This window comes from Physeter macrocephalus, chromosome 7, assembly GCF_002837175.3.
Source record: "Physeter macrocephalus isolate SW-GA chromosome 7, ASM283717v5, whole genome shotgun sequence".
NCBI lineage: Eukaryota > Metazoa > Chordata > Mammalia > Artiodactyla > Physeteridae > Physeter > Physeter macrocephalus.
Window position 1 is genome coordinate 110,488,499 of NC_041220.1, and position 14,125 is coordinate 110,502,623.

The following is a 14,125-nucleotide window of genomic DNA, read 5'->3' on the forward strand; positions in this document are numbered from 1 at the left end:
GTGCAAAAGCTTTTCAGTTTCATTAGGTCCCATTTGTTTATTTTTATTTTTATTTCCATTACTCTAGGAGGTGGGTCAAAAAATATCTTGCTGTGATTTATGTCAAAGAGTGTTCTTCCAATGTTTTCCTCGAAGGGTTTTACGGTGTTTGGCCTTACATTTAGGTCTTTAATCCATTTTGAGTTTATTTTTGTGTATGGTGTTAAGGACTGTTGTAATTTCATTCCTTTACATGTAGCTGTCCAGTTTTCCCAGCACCACTTATTGAAGAGACTGTCTTTTCTCCATTGTATATCCTTGCCTCCTTTGTCATAGATTAGTTGACCATAGGTGTGTGGGTTTATCTCTGGGCTTTCTATCCGGTTCCATTGATCTATATTTCTGTTTTTGTAACGGTACCATACTGTCTTGATTACTGTAGCTTTGTAGTATTGTCTGAAGTCAAGGAGTCTGGTTCCTCCAGCTCTGTTATTTTCCCTCAAGATTGCTTTGGCTATTTGGGGTATTTTGTGTCTCCATACAAATTTTAAGATTTTTTGTTCTAGTTCTGTAAAAAATGCCATTGGTAGTTTGATAGGGATTGCACTGAATCTGTAGATTACCTTGGGTAGTATAGTCATTTTCACAATATTGATTCTTCCACTTCAAGAACATGGTATATCTCTCCATCTGTTTATGTCATCTTTGATTTCTTTCATCAGTGTCTTACAGTTTTCTGAGTACCGGTGTTTTACCTCCTTAAGTAGGTTTATTCCTAGGTATTTTATTCTTTTTGTTGCAATGGTGAATGGGATTGTTTCCTTAATTTCTCTTTCTTATCTTTCATTGTTAGTGTTTAGGAATGCAAGAGATTTCTGTGCATTAGTTTTGTATCCTGCTACTTTACCAAATTCATTGATGAGCTCTAGTAGTTTTCTGGTAGCATCTTTAGGATTTTCTACGTATAGTGTCATGTCATCTGCAAACAGTGACAGTTTTACTTCTTCTTTTCCAATTTGTATTCCTTTTATTTCTTTTTCTTCTCTGATTGCCGTGCCTAGGACTTCCAAAACTATGTTGAATAATAGTAGTGAGAGTGGACATCCTTGTCTTGTCCTGATATTAGAGGAAATGGTTTCAGTTTTTTACCATTGAGAATGATGTTTGCTGTAGGTTTGTCATATAAGGTCTTTATTATGTTGAGGTAGGTTCCCTCTATGCCCACTTTCTGGAGAGTTTTTTTTTATCATAAATGGGTGTTGAATTTTGTCTAAAGCCTTTGCTGCATCTATTGAGATGATCACATTATATGGGTGTTAGCTCTTCTCTAAATGTTTGATAGAATTCACCTGTGAAGCCATCTGTCCATGGACTTTTGTTTGTTGGAAGATTTTTAATCACAGTTTCAATTTATTTCTTCCTGGTTCAATCTTGGAAGGTTATACCTTTTAAGAATTTGTCCGTTTCTTCCAGGTTGTCCATTTTATTGGCATAGAGTTGCTTGTAGTGGTCTCTTATTATGCTTTGTATTTCTGCGGTGTCTGTTGTAACTTCTCCTTTTTCATTTCTAATTTTATTGATTTGAGTCCTCTCCCTCCTTTTCTTGATGAGTCTGGCTAAAGGTTTATCAGTTTTGTTTATCTTCTCAGCGAACCAGCTTTTAATTTTATTGATCTTTGCTATTGTTTTCTTTGTTTCTATTTCATTTATTTTGGCTCTGATCTTTATGATTTCTTTCCCTCTACTAACTTTGGGTTTTGTTCTTCTTTCTCTGGTTCCTTTCGGTTTAAGGTTAGATTGTTTATTTGAGATTTTTCGTCTTTTTGGTTATTTAGTAACGTATTGTTTAGCCTCCATGTGTTTGTGTTTTTTTTAATGTTTTTTTTCCCTGTAATTAATTTCTAATCTCATAGTGTTGTGGTTGGAAAAGATGCTTGATATGATTTCAGTGTTCTTAAATTTACTGAGGCTTGATTTGTGACCCAAGATGTGATGTATCCTGGAGAATGTTCCATGTGCACTTGAGAAGAAAGTGTAATCTGCTGATTTTGGATGGAATGTCCTATAAATATCAGTTAAATTTATCTGGTATTGTGTCATTTAAAGCTCGTGTTTCCTTATTAATTTCCTGTGTGGATGATCTGTCCATTGGTGTAAGTGAAGTGTTAATTCCCCCACTATTATTGTGTTACTGTCGATTTCCTCCTTTATAGCTGTTAGCCATTGCCTTATGTATTGAGGTCCTCATATGTTGGGAGCATATATATTTATAATTGTTATATCTTCTTCTTCGATTGATGTCTTCATCATTATGTAGTGTCCTTCCTTGTCTCTTGTAACATTCTTTATTTTAAAGTGTATTTTATCTGATATGAGTATTGCTACTCCAGTTTTCTTTTGATTTTCATTTACATGGAATATCTTTTTCCATCCCCTCACTTTCACTCTGTTTGTATCCCTAGGTCTGAAGTGGGTCTCTTGTAGACAGCGTATATATGAGTCTTCTTTTTGTGTCAGTTCAGCCAGTCTATGTCTTTTGGTTGGAGCATTTAATCCATTCACATTTAAGTTTATCATTTATATGTATATTCCTATTACCATTTTCTTAATTGTTTTGGGTTTGTTTTTGTAGGTCCTTTTCTTCTCTTGTGTTTCTCACTTAGAGAAGTTCCTTTAGCATTTGTTGTAAAGCTGGTTTGGAGGTGCTGACTTCTCTTAGCTTTTGTTTGTCTGTAAAGCTTTTGATTTTTTGTTGAATCTGAATGAGATCCTTGCAGAGTAGAGTAATGTTGGTTGTAGGATCTTCCCTTTAAATATGTCGTTCCACTCCCTTGTTTAAAGTGTATTTTATCTGATATGAGTATTGCTACTCCAGTTTTCTTTTGATTTTCATTTACATGGAATATCTTTTTCCATCCCCTCACTTTCACTCTGTTTGTATCCCTAGGTCTGAAGTGGGTCTCTTGTAGACAGCGTATATATGAGTCTTCTTTTTGTGTCAGTTAAATATGTCGTTCCACTCCCTTGTGGCTTGTAGAGTTTCTGCTGGGAAATCAGCTGTTAACCTTATGGGAGTTCCCTTGTATGTTATTTGTCATTTTTCCCTTGTTGCTTTTAATAATTTTTCTTTGTCTTTAATTTTTGTCAGTTTGACTACTGTGTGCCTTGGCATGTTTCTCCTTTGGTTTATCCTTCCTGGGACTCTCTGTGCTTCCTGGACTTGGGTGGCTGTTTCCTTTCCCATGTGGAGGAAGTTTCCGACTATAATCTCTTCAAATATTTTCTCGGGTCCTTTGTCTCTCTTTTCTCCTTCTGGGACCCCTATAATGCAAATGTTGGTGCGTTTAATTTTGTCCCAGAGGTCTCTTAGGCTGTCTTCATTTCTTTTCATTCTTTTTTCTTCATTCTGTTCTGCAGCAGGGAATTCTGTTCTGCAGCAGTGAATTCCACCATTCTGTCTTCTAGGTCACTTATCTGTTCTTCTGCCTCAGTTATTCTGCTATTGATTCCTTCTAGTGTAGTTTTCATTTCAGTTAGTGAATTGTTCATCTCTGTTTGTTTGTTTGTTCTTTAATTCTTCTAGGTGTTTGTTCTTTAATTCTTCTAGGTCTTTCTTAAACATTTCTTGCATCTTCTCAATCTTTGCCTCCATTCTTCTTCCGAGGTCCTGGATCATCTTCGCTCTCATTATTCTGAATTCTTTGTCTGAAAGGTTGCCTGTCTCCACTTGATGTAATTGATTTTCTGGGGTTTTATCTTGTTCCTTCCTCTGGTACATAGTCCTCTGTCTTTTCATTTTGTCTGTCCTTCTGTAAATGTGGTTTTCATCCCACAGGCTGCAGGACTGTAGTTCTTCTTGCTTCTGCTGTCTGCCCTCTGGTGGATGAGGCTATCTAAGAGACTTGTGCAAGCTTCTTGATGGGAGGAGTGGTGGTGGGTAGAGCTGGGTGTTGCTGTAATGGGCAGAGCTCAGTAAAACTTTAATCTGCTTGTCTGCTGATGGGTGGGGGTGAGTTCCCTCCCTGTTGGTTGTTTGGCATGAAGCAGTGCAGCACTGGAGGCTACAGGCTCTTTGGTGGGGCTAGTGGCGACTCTGGGAGGGCTCATGCCAAGGAGTACTTCCTAGAACTTCTGCTGCCAGTGTCCTTGTCCCCGCGGTGAGCCACAGCCAGCCCCCGCCTATGCAGGAGACCCTCTAACACTGGCAGATAGGCCTTTTTCAGTCTCATGGGGTCACTGCTCCTTCCCCATGTCCTGATGCACACACTACATTGTGTGTGCCCTCCAAGAGTGGAGTCTCTGTTTCCCCCAGTCCTGCCGAAGTCCGGCAATCAAATTCCACTAGGTTTCAAAGTCTGATTCTCTGGGAATTCCTCCTCCCGTTGCTGGACCCCCAGGTTGGGAAGCCTGACATGGGGCTCAGAACCTTCATTCCAGTTGGTGGACTTCTGTGGTATAATTGTTCTCCAGTTTGTGATTCACCCACCCAGTGGTTATGGGATTTCATTTTATTGTGATTGCGCCCCGTTACCATCTCATTCCGGCTTTTCCTTTGTATGTAGGGTATCTTTTTTGGTGAGTTCCAGTGTCTTCCTGTCGATGATTGTTCAGCAGTTAGTTGTGATTCCAGTGTTCTCTCAAGAGGAAGTGAGAGCACATCCTTCTACTCCACCATCTTGAACCAATCTCCTGTAAGGTGGATTCTTTACCACTGGACCATCAGGGTTGTCCCAAGCCAATATCTTACATGTAATGATTTAGAACCCCTAAATCTACTACATCACACCCACTAGGATGGCTTTTAAAAAAGAGACAATAATAAGTGTTCATGAGGGTGTGGAAAAATTGGAACTCTCACACAGTTGCTGATGGGAATGTAAGATGGCACAGAGACTTTGTAAAAACAGTTTGGCAGTCTTCAAAAGATTAAACATAGAATTATCATATGACCTTGCAATTGTACTCCTAGGAATTTTCCTCCCAAGAGAATTGAAAACATATGTCCATACAAAAACTTATAAACAATGAACACACATGTTCAAAGCAGTATTATTCACAGTAGCCTTTAGGTGGAAGCAACCCATCTCTATCAACAGATAAATGGAAAACCAAAATGTGGTATATACATATAATGGAATACTATTCTTCCTTAAAAAGGAAGGAAATTCTGACACATGTTACAACATGGTTGAATCTTGAAGACATGCTAGGTGAAATAAACCAGTCACAAAAGGACAAATATCATTCTGTATGAGGTACCTTGAATGTCAAATTCATGGAGACCAAAAGTAGAATTGTGTTTGCCAGGGGCTTGGGAGAGGGGGGAATGGGGAGTTGTTTAATGGGTATGGAGTTTTGTTTCAGAAAATGAAAAAGTTCCAGAGATTGTTGGTGGTGGTGGTTGCACAACAGTGTGAATGTGCTTAATGCCACAGAGTTATACATTGAAAATATGGTTAAATTAGTAAATTTTATGTTACATATATTTTGCCACAATAGAAAAAGACTTGTAAATGAATGTTCATAGTAGCATTATTTATAATACCCAAAATGTAGAAATAACCCAAATATTTATCATGAATAGAGTGTGGTACATCTATACAGTGGGATATTAGACATAAAAAGGAAGTACTGATACACAGTAAGACGTAGATGAACTTTGGAAACATTATGCTCAGTGAAAGAAATCAGAAACAAAAAGCCAAATTTTTCATGATTTAATATATCTGAAATATCCAGAATAGGCAGATCCCTAGAGACAGAGGTCAGTTAGGTAGAGGAGAGATGAATGAGGACTGACTCCTAATGGGTACTGGAATTATTTCAGGAGTGATGAAATTGTTCTGGAATTTGATAGTGGCAATAATGGCACAACTTTTTCAATATACTGAACCCACAGAATTGTATGCTTCAGAATGATGAATTCTATGGTATGTGAATTATATCTCAGTTTTTAAAAACTCTAAATCTTAATACATGACTTTTTTGATGCCATGTTGCTAAAAAAAATGGCATGCCCCAGTCTCAGCTTACTATTTCTAGCCATTGTAACTGAGAAAATTAAGTGACCCCCCCTTCTGAGTCTGTAAAATAGGGATAATAATAATTATCTCTCCAGATGTTTGTGTTAAATGAGCTAACATATGTAGTGCTTTAGCATGGTGTCTGGCATTTACTGAGAACCCAGTGAATTTACTAAGACCTCTTGGGACATGAGCCTTCAACAGCTTCCAGTACTATTTCAGATACTATTTCCAGATATTTTGGAAAATGGCTCAACTCTTTTGCCATTTTACCAATACTCTTTACATTCCAGGTCAAAACTGCCTCTCCAATTCTCTTAATGCTCTTTATAGTAACCCTTCCATCAGAATGGGCTTTTTAGTATCCTTCAGTTTGCTTTGCATATTCTTGCAGCTGTGTCTTTTCTTGAAAACAGTGCTCTCTCTCAATGCCTCTCTCTTTCTCTGAATTTCATCCTGCCCTTAAAGCTCAGAAGAAGCCTTTCCTCATGCATTAAACTTTTTCTCTTATTTCAAGATTTTCACTACATCTTTGACCAGTGAAGGCTTACTTTGGTTATATTTTTAAAGTATTTATCTTATGTGATCTTTTGAAAGTATGTGTCCAGGTAAACTAAAGCCCCTGAGCACAGGGTCACGTGTTATAATGCTTTACCTTTTCCACAGCACTTAGCACATTGTCTTGATGTGGCATATTCGGAATAGACATTTGCTATTTATGAGTTAAGTTAGTGCTACATCTCAACAAGTAGGAGGAGTTATGCTAATGATTCTCTATCCTGGTTGCACCTTAGAAACACCTGGGGAGCAAGGCTTCATTTTAGGCCAACAAATCAGAATCTCTGAGCGTGAGGCCTCAGCTTTACACCCAAGGTGATAACTATAACCGAGGCTGAGAACTATTGTATTCAACAGATGAAGTAATACAAGCCAGTGGGTCTCAAACCTAATTGATTATCACAATCAGGATGTGATCACAAACTGATGTGAGCAGAGATGCTTTGGATATTGCAAACTGCTCTACAAATATTAGACAAATATGGTGCAGTTGGGACTTTCATTGCTTTGAGAAAGATCCTCCAACCCCGTATTTTTCACAGTCAGTGGCATAGTGGAAATATCCAATTATAGGCATCTAAAACCTTTAAATGCTATGCAATAGCTTTCATACCAGATGTACATGCTGTGTTCCTTTTTGCTAACTTAAAAATATTCAAACTGTATCTTTTCCAGGCTGGCCACCATTCAGCAGCAGACCCTCTCAAGATTGTCTACTTGCCCTTGCTCCTGTTGAGTTACCACGGGTGGAAGCAGGAGATGGGCTCAGCAGCACCCAACAGGCCATGACCCAGGAGGCGCAGTGAGGGATAGAGCTGCTGGTAAGACACTGGGGACAGTTGGTGCTTGTTTGCGAGTGTAAGTTTATTCTCAATTTAATGGTCAATCTCTCTGACAACCTCCAATGCTAAGTTACTCTGTGCTCTCTCAAATACCTCTATTATCTATGCTTAGGATGCATGGCTTAGATTTTAAGGTCTATGAATCCCCTAAAGTTGTGTGCTGACTTTTAAGTACTGATACATACATTTTTTTTTCCTCTGAAGAAAAGGTAGATTTTCATCAGATTCTTAATGTTTGCTATTTTAATAAAAGAGAGATAAGAGCCATTCAACTATAATAATAAGCATGGAGGAAGGTGCTATCTCTAACCACTTGTCACAGTATTTCTCTTCTCCATTCTTACATCACCTATGGCCACTTTGTCTCAATCTTGTTGAGGACTAAAAAAAGTACTATTTTGTGGTTATTTGCTGGTCTGAAAGTGAGTACCTCTTGAACCTAGGCAGCTGGGTTTCATGACAGTTTGGCTTCGTAGAACAGAGAACTAAAGTTTAGAACGACAGATCTCAGGAGAGCCTATGTGATTTTTTTTTTATGTGATTTTTCTGAAAATACAAATAGAGGTACTGACAGAAAGACACTTTTTTCATTATGTTCTTATAGTTGATCTTAATAAAGATCAATTTGTTTTGCTAATGAGTGTCCCAACCTAAAGGGTTTCTTTGGTTTTTTTTTAAGGGTTTTTTTTTTTGTTTTTGTTTTTGTTTTTATCGGATCACTATCATTTATATAGACATATAGAAGTAGAGAACTGATGTATCCTTTTTCCCCAAAATATTTAAGATGAACATTAGAATGAATTCTACTATGTAAACCTTTGTCTGTACTGTAAACCAGTTTAAACTGCGGTGCATTGTAGAATAGAAAATGCAGGTTTGCTAGAGAAAAGGAAGAATGAGGTTTTGTTTTTTTTTTTCCATCTATAACTCTTTAGCAGGTAATTTAGCTTTAGTTTCACTGAATCTTGTTTATATAGTCAGCATAGCAAATCTTCTAAAAAGCCTGTGTAGCTGCAATCTCTGCCCTCACTCCAGATGCCTGGGGATATAAGTATCCACTCTGCCACTTGATACTTCTTAGAGACTGACCTGGTGCTGAGAAATCCTTTCCAGTGTGTCCTCAGTTAAACTCCCATGATCCCTGGATGTTGCCATTTTCAAGACATAGGGCAAGTGCATCTGCCTAGATTACCTCTCTGCCCTGGGAATTTTAAGTCACTGTGTAAGGGAAAGAGATCTCAGCACAGTAGTAACTCTCAGAATGAAAATTTTCCCCTTACATGTTAATGTTTTTAGAGTAATCATTGTCACTGAAAATAGACTTCCTCTTTCCCCTCTCATGCTGGAAAATCTTAGGTAATTTTGAATAAAGCATTCTTTGCTTTTCCCCTCCTGCCTTAGTGGTTGCTTTACCTCTCACTGTGGGGACTGTGGCTACTCATTCTGTACTTGGCCTTAACATGAGAACTGAGACACATTTTTAAGATAGAATTGTTATCTCTTTAGTGAAGTCATAACATTAGTCAGAAGCTTTTCTCTTTTTGGTGGTGAAGGGTGAGTAAGTAAGGAAGAGTAAAAGTTTAGGGAAAAGTATAAGATAAATTACTAACAAGAAAAGAGGACAGGAAATTAAAATATTAGCTGTTATTAAAAAAAAAAAAAAAAAGATTTTCAAGTAACTACCGAAGGAGTCCTTCCCTCATATCCAAAAAAGAATCTAATTTCGTATTTAGTTTTTTACAGTTGGATAAGCTCAGCCTAGGACTTATTTTCAGTACTAAATAAGCCGGGGGCTCATTTTTAATAATGTCTATTAGCTGTGTGTTCTTAGGAAAATTATTTAACCTCTTTAAGCCTTGCAAGGAGGAAAATATGTCAGAGTTAAATAATAATGGAATTATGTAATGTTATATGGATAATGCGTGCAGGGCCTAGCACATAATAAGTTCTCAATTTTATATTAGCATTTGTTTATTATTATTAATCACTGTTACTAATCTTGCTTTTAGTTTTTTAATAATGAATTCATTCCAAAAGTATTTCTTGACCACCTGTCAAATACCAGGCACTTTTTAGGAACTGGGATGCATTAATGAGGAAAACAAAGTCTCTCTTATTTATAGAGTGGGAGACAGATATAAATAAAAATGTATAGTATGTAGAATACCAAGAAGTGCTAAGCATAAAACTTTGGGCAGAAAAAGGAAATTGGAGGCATGGTGAGCTAGTAATTGAAGATAGAGTAGTCAGAAAAGACCTCAGGGTAAAATTATTTTTTAAGTAAAAACATGAAAAAGGAATACACGCATACCATAAAGTTACATGGGGGAAGAGCATTTCAGGTAGATGAGAAATACTACAAAGCCCTAGAGTAGTTTTTTCAGAGTGATTCAAAGAGAGTCAGAACATCGTGTACAGCTTGATCATGTATCACCAATAAACATTTACCCAGGTACCCAAGTGAGTGATGCAGATAAGAACTTTGGAAGTTCAAAGAACGGCAAGGCCCATCTAGACTAAAACAGGTAGAGAAGACTTCATGAAGGAAGGTTGCAGCTTGTGGTCTGGATCTTGAAGGAGGGGAAGAATTTGGATAGTTGGTAAAAGGGTACAAACCTTCAGTTACAAGATGAATAAAGTCTGAAAATCTAATATATAACATGATGACTATAGTTGATAATACTGTGTTGTATAATTAAAATTTGCTAAGAGAGCACAACTTAAATGTTCTCACCAAAAAACAAAAACAAAACAAAACAAAAAAAACCCCTAAATGTGTCAAGTGATGGATGCAGTAATTAACTTGATGGGGGGAATTCTTTCACAGTGTATATAGCAAATCATCATATTGTATACCTTATATATTTTAGTTTTATTTGTCATTATACCTCAATGAAGCTGAAAGAAAAAAAAAAACACTCCAAAGAAAAAGTTCTAAAGTTATTTTTATACAGTTCACAATCATGTAGCCTCACACCATCAGCCATAAAATAAATAAACAGTAAGGAATAACATCCCAGTGACAGAAGTGGAGGAGAAACAGCATGAGATGGAATAAAATAAGGATGTTGGCTTTAAGGGCAGGGGGTGCACTAGGAAAAGGGCAAGGGCAGGCAACCTTGTATAGAGTTGGCAAGTAGTGGGAAAGGAGATGGAAAAATAGGTGAGGTCAATTTTTATAAAACCCTAAGGCCAGTCTAAAGATTATTACATGCTATTGTACACATATTGAGGAACAACTGGAACAGGTAAGTAACAAGGTAAATTCGGGTCTCTAGTGGTATTATTATTTTGACAAGTTGAGAAGAGTAGGGAGATGGTGGTTGCAGTAATTTCGGAGTGAGGTTGAGAACATGGATTATGATAATAAAGATAAGGCAGAAAAGGGAAGAGAGATTTGATATATTTTAAAGAAAAATGATGATTTAACTGCTAATGGCACATAGGAGATTAAGAAGAAATGTCAAAGTTTTCAAGTTTTAAATTGACCAATGAAGTGTTGGCATTATAGGAAATTATAGGAAATAGGGTACCCAGAGATGATACCTGACTTCCCTAAGTTCATGTCATTAGTTATTGGCAGAACCTGGACTAGCTCCACATCTCCATATTGACAGCTCCCCATCCCCCGCTCCCCATGCCATCTGTAGGAAATATTACTGATTTGTATTTTGCCAGATTGCTTGGGGAGAATAGAGTTAGAAGTTTTGGATTTGCCCATTCACACTGTCTTGTAGTCATTTTTCTAATTAATGTGGACATTTTTACCCTCTCTCATGAAACAGATCTAAGTTGTTTAGAAAGAGTCAAAGAAGCATTGGTAAAACTGGAAGAGGGTCATTCTATACACTTAGATTCTCCCACCTGTAGTGATTATTGATGTTTCCTGATTTTAAATGTCATCTTTCTGTCTCTTCAGTAGTTTGAGATGGAACAGTTATTTCTATCATTGTACCTATTTTCTGTTTATTTTTCAGAAGAAAAATGCCTTTTGTCATCTCAAATTTAAATCACCACCTACATTTTAAAATTAAGACTTCAATCATCTCTTCTTTATAGGCCAGTCTTATAAACTGAAATCCATCGTCATTGTTCTAACAAGCCTGATCAATTTATCCTTTGAGTCATAAGACTTTAAACAAAAAAAGACCCTAGAGATCATCCAAGGCAGTGCTCTTCAAACTGCACCCTTCAAACTATTATTTTTGCTACCCATCTATTTGTTATTAAATATTTTCTTATTTTTAATAAAATGTAATTTTCTAAATTATTAGAAGTACACTTAAAAGAGAAAATTTTATTTTTCTATTAACAACAGTGCTACAATTCTTTCTTTATACATTTCTTTACTCTCGCCATTGTACATGCCTCATTATAATACAAGTCATGACTGAACCATATGAAAGCAAAATCCTTGTTACCTGTGGTATCTTGTCTTATATGCATATAAGGCCCAGATTTGGTCTCACAGTCTCTATGTCCCAAGAGAGTGAATTATAGAAGAGTATTGACATTCTCATGGGGTTTTGCTGAGAACTTTGGCAGTCCCTAAATTCACAAATAGCACTATAACACTTTTGGCATCGGTGCCTGTCCACATATGACACATATTTGAGTTTGGAACGAGTCAGCCATGCTAAAATAGACTGCACCCTATGAAAGTTATTTTCACCATTCTTCTGTTTCATTTTCCCTATCAAAAGGTGAAGTATCAGTTGCCTCTATTGATCTCATAGGATATTTTAAGCATAAATGAAAGAGTCTTGGTGAAAACACTTTGTGTTCTGAAAGAAAGTTGCAGTGCAGCTAAAGGCACTAGAAATGTTTACCCATCATTACAGATGTTACTCTAACCAAACCTTTTCCTCAAAGTGTGAAATTAATTTGTTCTCTTGGCTTTTTTAATGTTGAAAAGATTAAGAGAACAAGTAATGGGTTTCTGGGAGAATCTATGATCGTACAGTTAATGTTGTATATGTGTATAACAATTTTGTAATTTTCAACCAAGAACACATACAGTCCTTGAATCTTAGTGGTGGTTTTAAAGGGACTTTAAAAAGCAAAAACAAGGGACTTCCCTGGCGGTCCAGTGCTTAAGATTCTGCACTTCCACTGCAGGGTACATGGGTTCAAGCCCTGGTCGGGGAACTAAGATTCCACATGCCACGCAGTACAGCCAAATAAATAAATAAAATAAACAAACAAAAAACAACCTTGGCCATCTTTTCCAGATCTTGAATGCCCCCCCACACACACTTGCACTTGTACACACCCATCTTTCCTTAAATTCTTCCAGCCAGCTTGCTTCTTACTTCATTGAGAACATTGAACTTGTTGGGCAGGAACTTCTACCACTTTCTTTTCCACCTACACCCCCAAATCCAGCTTGTCCACACCTCTACTCATTCTTACCACTCTTAATTTCCTTTCCCCATGAATTAATCATTTCCTAATTGTTCCCTCTGCTTCTGTACTTTTATTCTTTTTTCCACCTGCTGGTCAATTTAAAGTGCTCTAGTGTGCTCATTCTTAAATGCAAATATAACCATGTATACTCCCTTCTTAATACCCTTTGATGGATACCTATTGTTGAACTTCGTTAAAGCATTGGAAGCACCACCCCCTACCCCACCTTCCTTGCAAAGTTTTTACAATTAAAATGAAGTTCATCTGGTCAGTGCAGAAATGGATACAATGTGGGGACTCATAGGGCCACCTACCTACCCCCTTTTCAGCCAGTGTGGCCCTGAACAGCTCTGTGAACTCTTGCTATCTAAAGAACTCAGTTTGGAAAACCATTGGCCTATAGGAAGTAGATCAAACTCTGTATTTAATATTCCTGATCTGGCTCCTGATTACTCTTCAATCTCCTTGTCACCATATTGACTGTCCCTCAGATTGTGTGGTATAATTATTCCTAACTATAGGCCTTGAACATAACATTATATTTCACACATTCAAGTCTTTGTACTTGTTCCTCTCCTGGTTAAATGTCCTTTTGCCATAGAGCCCCAGCTCAGGTTTCTCATCAGCAAAACCTCACATTTGTGGCATTTATTGTCCCTCAAACATCACACTTACTGTAGTCCTGTGTGCCTGTCTTCTCTGAAATCCCTAGGACAAAGACTGTGTCTTATCTTCCATTCCTAACATCTTGCACAGTGTTTGGTTACATAGTAGGCACTTAATCACACTCTTCAAAAGAAGGAATTCACTTTGTGATCATATCTTCTGTTCTTCCTTGTCCCCTCTGGCTCCGTCTTAAAATAGATTCATCACCTGCCCATTAAGTGGGGGTGGGGTGTGGGAGGAACTGAGAAGGTAAGAAGTTGGAACTTACAGTGTCTAGACATGGTAATCTTGTATACAAAATTACCTTATTTCAGAGCTTGAATCTCAGAGATACTCAGTTGTAACTAACATTTGTAAAAGTAATATTTGATGCTTATTTTTTTTTTCCCTAAAGTGTCCTACCCAAAATAAATTGATTACAATTGGATTTGTGCTTTTGTTGGCTGTTTTGGGAGACTTTAGGGGTATTCTAATTCCAGTAGTATTGCTGAACATAAATGCTTCACTATAGGAAGAGAAATTTGAAAGCTGTTATGGATAATATATGGTGCCTATTGGGTGATAATTTTAATGAATAAACACACTCAAGACCTTGTTTGTTGAGACATGAATGCAGGAAATTTTTTGAAAATTCCAGAAAGTTTAGTTGAC

General features: G+C 37.1%; 2 protein-coding genes across 7 annotated transcripts in view; one reads left to right on the forward strand and one right to left on the reverse strand.

The window, feature by feature from the left end:
- Positions 1-14,125, reverse strand: part of PPA2 (inorganic pyrophosphatase 2) — a 320,000-nt gene that overhangs the window by 54,177 nt on the left and 251,698 nt on the right. The gene's annotated exons all lie outside the window — the stretch shown is intronic.
- Positions 1-14,125, forward strand: part of TET2 (tet methylcytosine dioxygenase 2) — a 136,087-nt gene that overhangs the window by 38,943 nt on the left and 83,019 nt on the right. For 4 of the 6 annotated variants that reach the window (XM_007106506.4, XM_007106507.4, XM_007106502.4 and 1 more), the window contains exon 2: positions 7,236-7,381. The gene's annotated coding sequence lies outside the window, so the exon portion shown is untranslated. Of the gene's footprint in view, positions 1-7,008; positions 7,419-14,125 lie in introns of those variants that run through there. The other 2 variants (XM_007106503.4, XM_024119443.3) reach the window with 2 other exon arrangements.